Here is an 8,800-nt window from a genome sequence, read left to right as displayed (position 1 = left end):
TGTGTGTGCTTAACCGCTTGCCTTACAAATTAATTGCCAAAATTCGGTCCCAAATTTTGGAGTTTTTTTAAATCCAGTTTCTTTGTTCTCTATTGTATGCTCATTAGTAAGAATACATATTTTATGTAAAATATAGCTAAGAAGATAGAATATCTATAAATATCTATGCACATAAATCAGTGGTCAGAAGTAGCATCGCTACTGTAGCTAAAGTTCAAATCACCAACTCTGAGACCTTCTGTAAACAAAACCACCTGCATGCAGAAAGCATTGCAAACTCATAGAAAGTAAAATAATCCACACGAAAATCCAGCGTTGTTACAGGATTCATTAAGTAAGGTAAAACAACGGCCAATTTGTAGTATGTGATACACTGCTGCAAATGGCATCTCACTTTAAACCCAATGCTCTTACTTTTGTACTTATTGCTTCACCTTTATGGTTAACTCTTTGCACCAGTAATCATTTCCCATAAATTTGGCTTCTTTCTTGCATGCGAATTGAATATATTTTACTTGCATTTTTTTTAGACAAAATGATATAACATGGTAATGTATATTTCTAAAGTTTGATAGATATAGATAAGAGTGTATTTCCAATTTGTTTGTAGATTTTATGTAAATTGTATCTTATGTAAATAAAATATATAATGGGCATAAACAGCCATATGCAATGCTGTAAGTCCAATAAATGTATTGATGATGATGATCAAAACAAGACAAAGAAAGTTCGTAAATTTATTGCGGTTGGAAACTTTTACAAGGATCCTAATAACGATTTTTGTTCCACCAAATATAGTGCACTTCGTAAAATAACTTGGTGACATGGCAAGGCAAGATAAGTGTGAACATTGTGTAGGAATATGCATTGTAACTTTCAATGAGCTTAGAGATTTGTGTACATAATGATATTTTATAACATTGGTTATTTTCTAAAAATAATCATGTGAACAGCAAGGAAGTAGTGCCAATTTCAACATGGCGAGTTCTATGCGTGTGGGAAGGTCTCTGTGTTCAGTGATACATCGAATCGGTGAGATAGTTTGTTTACAGAAGGTCTCAGGGTTGGTGATTTACACTTTAGCTACAAAATTTGCAGGTATAGCTGTAGTGGCGCTACATTTTGAAAATTGTAGCTGTAGCGAAGCTACAAATTTCCTGTAGTTGTAGCGAAAATTTTGCTACAGCCACATTTCTTCTCAACATTTTGAGGTAAATTTTGAATGGCAACAGTGTGAAAAAAAATTTCGACAGTAACATTTACTTTTGCTGGAGGTTCGTAGAGACAAAGTCTATTACATGGAAATACAGATAATTAAGATTATAAATATCTTGTTATCGCAGATTATAGATATCCGCCTAATTTATTTCATTAGTATCTGAATAATTCTAATATCCAGACAAATGTATACAGGGTGAACAGAAACTATAGGAACAAACTTCAGGAGGTGATTCCTGATAAGTAAAGGAACAAAAAAGTTCATATCAACATATGTCCGAAAAACATGTTTACCAAGGTACGAGGGTGGGCTGAAAAGTAATGCCTCCTATTTTTTTTTTGTGATGGTTTAAAAACATTTTGGATTTTGAGCAACCATGCATTGTACTCTTCAGACTTTCCCCCTTCTCCATTCCAAGTTTCAAACTTGTATCACCAGGGGTTGCTGAACTAGAGCGAGAAAAATGGCAGCATGTAACCATACTATGTCGGTGCACCTGAAAGTGCGTGTGGTGACCGAGTTTCTAACTGCAGACAATGTGTCCCCCAATTGACATGCATCAGAGAATGAAGGCTTTTTATGGCAATAAATGTGTAACGTCAGTACTGTATGATGTTTGGCTGTTCCTGCTCACAATGAAAACCCCTGCTGAGGAACTCTCAACATGTGCGACAAGGAACTTCTTGAGAGCTAAGCATTCAATGACAAAAAAATAGTGCGAACCTTATCCATCATGTTCCCGACAATTATCCTCCTTGAAATATACAGTGAGATATATTTTTCGTTTGTAAATACTGATTTAATATCAGTCTATTAAAAATAAAATGGTTATTCTCAAGAAAAATATGTTGATATATAAAGGTAATCGTACCAAATTTTAGTTGTGTATGGTTGTAATCATTAATTTGGGTAACATCCTAATTCCAATATTCATATATCAAATTTGAATTGGTACCAAATTTTAGTTGTGTATGGTTGTAATCATTAATTTGGGCAACATCCTAATTCCAATACTCATATATCAAATTTGAATTGATATGCCAATTACATAGGTACATTATTCTGAAACGCTATAGTAAAAATAAGTAACACTGCTATCAAAATCATCGAATGCCTGGAATCATCATAATAAATAAGTCTATTTTTGACTAAATACAACTATCATATTAGGGTCTTCTTTTGAATACCCATATGGTTGTTTTAATTTATTTTTTTCAGAAGTAGAGCAAAAGTAGTGAAGTAGTGAGTAGCGAACAGGAGTAGTGTAGCAAGCTACTTTCTGGTAAATGTAGCTGTAGCTGTAGTGAAGCTACGTTTTGCAGTTGTAGCTGCTGCGAAGCTACTTTTAAAATTTAGCGTTCTGATTACTGCATGAATCTTATGTTTTGTTTTCCCAAGTTAACTCAGGCTACGTACACACACTTGAATGACATTTTCTAGAACATAGTAAAAAACTTATTTTTGCAAAAAGTTATAATGCACTGCCTATAATTGTGTATATATGAAATGAAAGTTTAAACAATTCAGTTCACTCACTTATAAACATTATATAATGAACAAATTTTATTATCCTGAGTATACTCGGGCTAATGAAGGATACACATTTTTATGGTCATAATAAACATAAACATAATATCTTGCCAGTGATTTGCGGTGACGTTGACACTTGGGGTAGCAATCAGTAGCATGCCCAAGGGAGGTTGGTGTGGCTCATAGCAACCCCCCCCCCCCCTTTTAGGGCCCAGTATTCCTAAAAAAAAAATCATTGAAAGGAAAAGATTGCAAAATGAGGAATGACTACTAAAAAAAAGTACACGTAACTCCCACCCCCTTTCGAAAATCCAAAATAAATTGATTTGACTACTAAGCCAGAGATCCCAGGTTCGAATCTTAACTTGGCCATGGATGTTCTTTGTGTGCATCCCTTCATCAATTTTATTGTATCGTCTTCACGATTAGCCAAAAGTAGCGGAAAAGCAAAGTAAAGCAAACCAAATCAAATAATCAATCAATGATTTTATTTTATTTTTGTTACTTAGCGTCGCTGACACGTTTGGTTAATCATGTAGATGATACGATAAAATTAATGAAGGGACAAACACAAATAACACACATGGGGTTCAAACCCAGAAGTCCTGGTGTCGTAGCATGCTGTGATAACCTGATTTCTCCATCTCACGATCTCTTTAGTGAAGAATCCAGGCTCACCTGTTTAATTTAATCAACGTTCATCGTCATAGCAGAAGTTAGGTAAAGTGATGGAAGAGCAACGCTAAAAAAAAAAAAAATACAAATAATTTTGTTCCAGAGCATCTGCAGAGCACTGTGAAATCAGGAGTCCAGAGTTCTCTGTTTATGATTGTCCCTCGTGACTTCCATAAGCTCATTAGCTACTTATCATGATTAAATCTATACAGCTAGAAAAAGTGATGGACGGTGGCAAAAATATAATATATTAAAGGGGATAAACAGGTAACAAAACACACTTTTTTGTAGTTTCTTCAATAATATTAATTTGATTTCTGGGATACATTTTTATTCCAATTTATTTCATTATTCACTGCAGAGTACAACATATAGGAAGAAGAATGTGCACTCATCACGGGTTCAAATCCCAGCCTGAATTGTTCTTTCTGAGCTCGCTTCATCAATTTCATCATATCATCACTCATCATCGCGATAACCAAATGAGCCAGAAAAGCGAAGTAAAATAAACCAAACCAACAACAACAATTAGAATGCTCGTTCTCTTGCCCAAATAAATATTTGATCTAGGAATTAAATCGTGCACCTGGACAAGAGATGGCGTAACGAGCGTAACGTCCCACAGTTCCGTGTATCCACACATGCGTTGAAAACTCCTGTCAGGGCGTATCATTCGTAGTTTAGGGCAGTTGATTGACGCGTCAACAACAGCATTTTGTAGTCAACTGAACATGGTGCAGTTCGTGCCAGATAAAGTGTTTTTGCGGGGTGTTCTGCTTCATTACTTTGACATGCAGAAAAGTGCTACCGAAAGTCATCGTATTTTGGTGGAAGTGTATGGTGACCATGCGCTAGCTGAGTGAACGTGCCAGAAGTGGTTTGCACGGTTTAGAAGTGGTGATTTTGGCCTGGGAAGACCAAGAGCGACCTGGACAGCCAAAAAAATTTGAAGACGAAGAATTGAGAGCATTGCTCGATCAGTATTCGTGTCAAACGTAGGAAGAACTTGCAGAAGCATTAGGCGTTGATCAAACAACAGTTTGCAAACACCTCAAAGCCATGGGAATGATTCAAAAGATGTCACATTGGGTTCCACATGAATTGAAAGACAGAGACGTTGAAAGAGGAAAAACCATTTGCGAATTGCTGCTTCAAAGACAGAAAAGAAAGGGGTTTTTGCATCGCATTGTTACTGGCGATGAGAAGTGGATCCATTACGAGAACCCAAAATGAAAAAAGGCCTGGGTGAAGCCAGGTGAACCAGGTCCATCACAACCGAAACAAGATATTCACTGTGCAAAGGTAATGCTGTGCATATGGTGGGATATGAAAGATGTGGTGTACTATGAGCTGCTGCAACTGGGTGAAACTATTAATGGAGAATGTTATCGACGACAATTAATGCGTTTGAAGCAAGCTCTGGCCAGGAAACGACCAGAATGGGAGAACAGACATGATAAGCTTATTTTTCAACATGATAATGCTCGCCCACATGTCGCAAAACCGGTCAAAACCTATTTAGAAAATGTCGGACGGGAAGTTTTACCCCACCCGCCATATTCACCAGACGTTGCTCCTTCGGACTTCTACTTGTTCGATTGCATGAATAACAATTTAATTGGACAGCGGTTCACTTCTTCAGAAGATATAGAAAAATGGGTCTCTGACTGGATCACTTCAAAGGATGAGGACTTCTTTCGCCACAAAATCCGTAACTTGCCTGTCAGATGGGCGAAAGTGGTGGCTCGCGATGGACAATATTTTTCTTAAGGTATTTATGTATTTTGTGTTTGAACTACAGCTTCAATGTGTGCGTAACAACCGCACAAATTAATTCCTAGACCAAATACATCCGTATTTATAACTGTTTAGCTTACCAATTTTTTTTTATTGGAAGCCAAAATAGTAGTATATTTAAGTAAAACACTACTAAAACGAGAGCGAGAGAGAGAGTGAGCAAACATTTGTTATTTAATCATTATATATTCCATATTAAAAAAACAACAAAAAAAACATAAAACTATATTACATATTATACATACATATTGTACAACATGTAAAAAGTTGTGGTGTAAATACAGATAACATAGGCACCGCAGAAAATTTTGCCCTGAGTTTTTTAGAGGATTTACAGAAGGAACGAAGTGAAACCAATCCCCTATCTGTTCCTATAGGAGATAGACTGAGGTACCATAAACCACGACCTTTCAACCATTGCAGCGGGGGACGAGGGGTCAAGGGAGGTAGAGGAAAAATTCTTCCCTTTCCCTTCTGGCGGCTGTTTCTACCTGGAACTGGTGAGGCGGAGGAAAAGCCAACTAGTCCAGTCTTGCCCGCTGATCTCACTGAGGGACGAGAAGTGCGTTAAAGAAGAAAAAAAGTGTTGTATGCGAACTGTGGCTTCAACAAGACAATAAATAATCTGATTTGAAAATAACTAGAGATGTCAGATTGATTGATATATATCTGCTAGACTAGCTACTTACTCCTCAGTGCATGTCACTGTATCTTGCCTTTAAATGTTGTAAATATGTTTTTAAAATCTTACAAATTGCATGGAGTTTTGATTCTGAAATTATTAGACATTAGGCACAGTGAGATAAACTCTGAAGCATGGAGCTTTGCAAAAGGGGGCATTGCTATATGGGCAGTAGTAATGTGATACCTGGCGAATCTTCTTGCCTTTGGTATCTCACTCAGCTACACATTCCAAGCATCAAGTTGAGTAAGGTGCTGCTTCCAAGTGGACATTTACTGTACTTCGCGACCGAGAGTCTCTCACAAGTTTGTACATGGATAAAAAAATTAAACAAGAATAGTTTGGCCTGATTATACTCGAGATAATGCAAAAAGTGCATTTAGTACCTGCCCGAGTTTTCTCGGGATAATAAGGCAAGCGGTTAATGCCATCCTTGAGATGACTGCTTACGCATTCAACAATGTGTTTGGTGAAGGTTTGGCACACACAGGAGATGTACAAATTTCAACAAAAAAATGCAGGATCGGCCACGACTTCAACGAGGGTCTTTGGCATACCATGCCATTGCTCTACCAACTGAGCTACCAAGCCATTCTCCTGATTTTTTCACTGCCACTGTTTTACCTGTGTGGAGTCATTTCTATCTGTTGCTTTGAATCACTGTAGACATCGATGTTGCCTGGTTCCTCCCAGCGTAGAGATGTAAATTACATTAAGATTTGGCACACAAGGATGTATAAATTTCAGCGAAATTTCTCTGTAGCTGAGTTTGTAGAGCAATGGCATGGTATGCAAAAGACCAGTGGCGTACATTCTGGGTAGGCTAGGTAAGCTCCACCTACCAAGGTAAAATAATGATTAGTGTATGTGGAATTGTAACATGCACGAGTGATGGGAATAAAACATATTATAATGGAAAATGGGGGTTCAAATCCAGTTTGGCATGGAGGTTCGATAATTACAAGAAAAACCTGAAAATAAACACAACACCTGACATGTGTATGTGAATAAATATGGGGAGGTTGTACCCAGCTGTGAACGGCCAACATCCGGCCGAAAGTCATAGACGATTAAGTTCTATGGTGTTCGGTCTTGAGTTTCAAGCCAGCTGTAATTATATTTGTTGTCGCACATAAGAAAATCAGGACACGTGAAATGTTGGAAGGATCATTGTAAAAGTACAAAAGATATAACGAACTATTTGACATAACTGGGTCAAAAGGTTTTAACTGAAATTGTATATGGGGGAGCCTCACAATGTTGTTAGCCCTATTGTCGAATGGAAAATTATTGCACATAAAGTGGAATTAAAACACCATTTCAACAACAACAAAACAAAGAAAATAGCACTTTGTTCTCAGAAAGAAAAAAAGACACTCTTTTTGTTCTCACGACAATATAAAGTAGAAGGCATACTTAGAAAAAAAACGTAAGATTTTTTCAATCAAGCCATTAAAAAATCAACAACCTATTTATGTACCATATAGGTCTACATATATATGTGTGTATGCATATGTATGTATACTTGTGTGTTTATATTCTGGTTGAAAAAGGAACATTATTTTCTCCTGTAGCCCCCAACAATCTATGTATGTAGACTCCCGAAAGCCCCAGCCATTATTCTGGAATCTAAAAAAGAATGGCATCTAGACAATCTTTAAAAATCCATGTATTTTCTCAGTTATATTATATTTGAGTCACCAAGAACAATGTAATTAGTCCTTACTCCTTAGATTTGTAAATTTGCTCGAAGAAAATTGAGAAGTAGAGAAAAGTCTCTTCCGTGGGTTTAGATATAAGGACTTCTGGAATCATGTGTATGAAAACTATGCAAATGTGAAATGTGTGCATAATGAGTTCAAACTACGCATCTCATCATGTATATAGTTTATACCAGAATGAAATACGGCACCTTTAAGTGCAAGGTGATCGCGTTAACCACTTTTCTATAGGGCAGGCTCCAGTCTTCTGTGGCATCTAACTGTACACTTGGAGAATGATGAGAATATGTAAGAAGATATATACGCTCAAATGATTACGCTCTCATCTTTGGTAGGAGAGGTTCAAGGCTCGTTCCCTGGTAAAAGCACTGTGATCTGGAAGGTGGAAGTCACAATTGTTCCTCTGCAGAAAAGGTAATGGTTATATGGATCTTTGACTACCACCAAGTACCATTGTTACTAGGCAGTATTACATAGCTGTTTTGAAGAATCTGGCTCACCATATCCACCGAAATCACCCAGAGCTGTGCCTATCTGGTTGGCATCTCCACCATGACACCAGACCACATATTGCTAATTTTGTTTCCCAATATTTGGCCATGAACAATATTGAATGTGTGCCCCACCCTCTTATGTGACTTCCCTTTCCTGAAATTGGAACTAAGAGGTAAACATTTTGACTCGACTGAAACTTTCATGAAGAAGGTGAAGGCAGTTATGAAGACCACATCAAACATGTTCCAAGAATGGAAGAGGAGTTTGGCCAAACGCAATCAATTCTATGGAAATTACTTCGAAAGAACCATGTCCACCTGGATCCTACCTATACGATGCACTGTTTTAGAAGCGATATCGGGCGGAGTTACGGAGAGCGTGTGCTTGGCGACCAGCCAATAGCAGGAGTGCAACGTTGTACAGTTAGGTTTGCACGCAAGAAGTTCTTTATAAAACTCGCCACTTTAAGGTTCATTATTGTATCGGACACGACATTATGAACCTGACTGTCCAAGTCCCATGCATTTCCGTTGCCTACAGCTGGAGATATCGTTTCTCGAAGAAACAAGGGAAACAGCGCGTCTCTACACACACACAATGACCCTTCGTTTTCTTTCAGTGTTCCGTCTGTTTTTTTTATTTTTATTTGCCACCTTGTTAACTCTGCTGAGTTGTGTCTTG

Source organism: Lepisma saccharinum, chromosome 7 (genome assembly GCF_977018435.1).
Source record: "Lepisma saccharinum chromosome 7, izLepSacc3.1, whole genome shotgun sequence".
In the NCBI taxonomy this organism is placed as follows: domain Eukaryota; kingdom Metazoa; phylum Arthropoda; class Insecta; order Zygentoma; family Lepismatidae; genus Lepisma; species Lepisma saccharinum.
Note: the sequence above shows the minus strand (reverse complement) of the source record.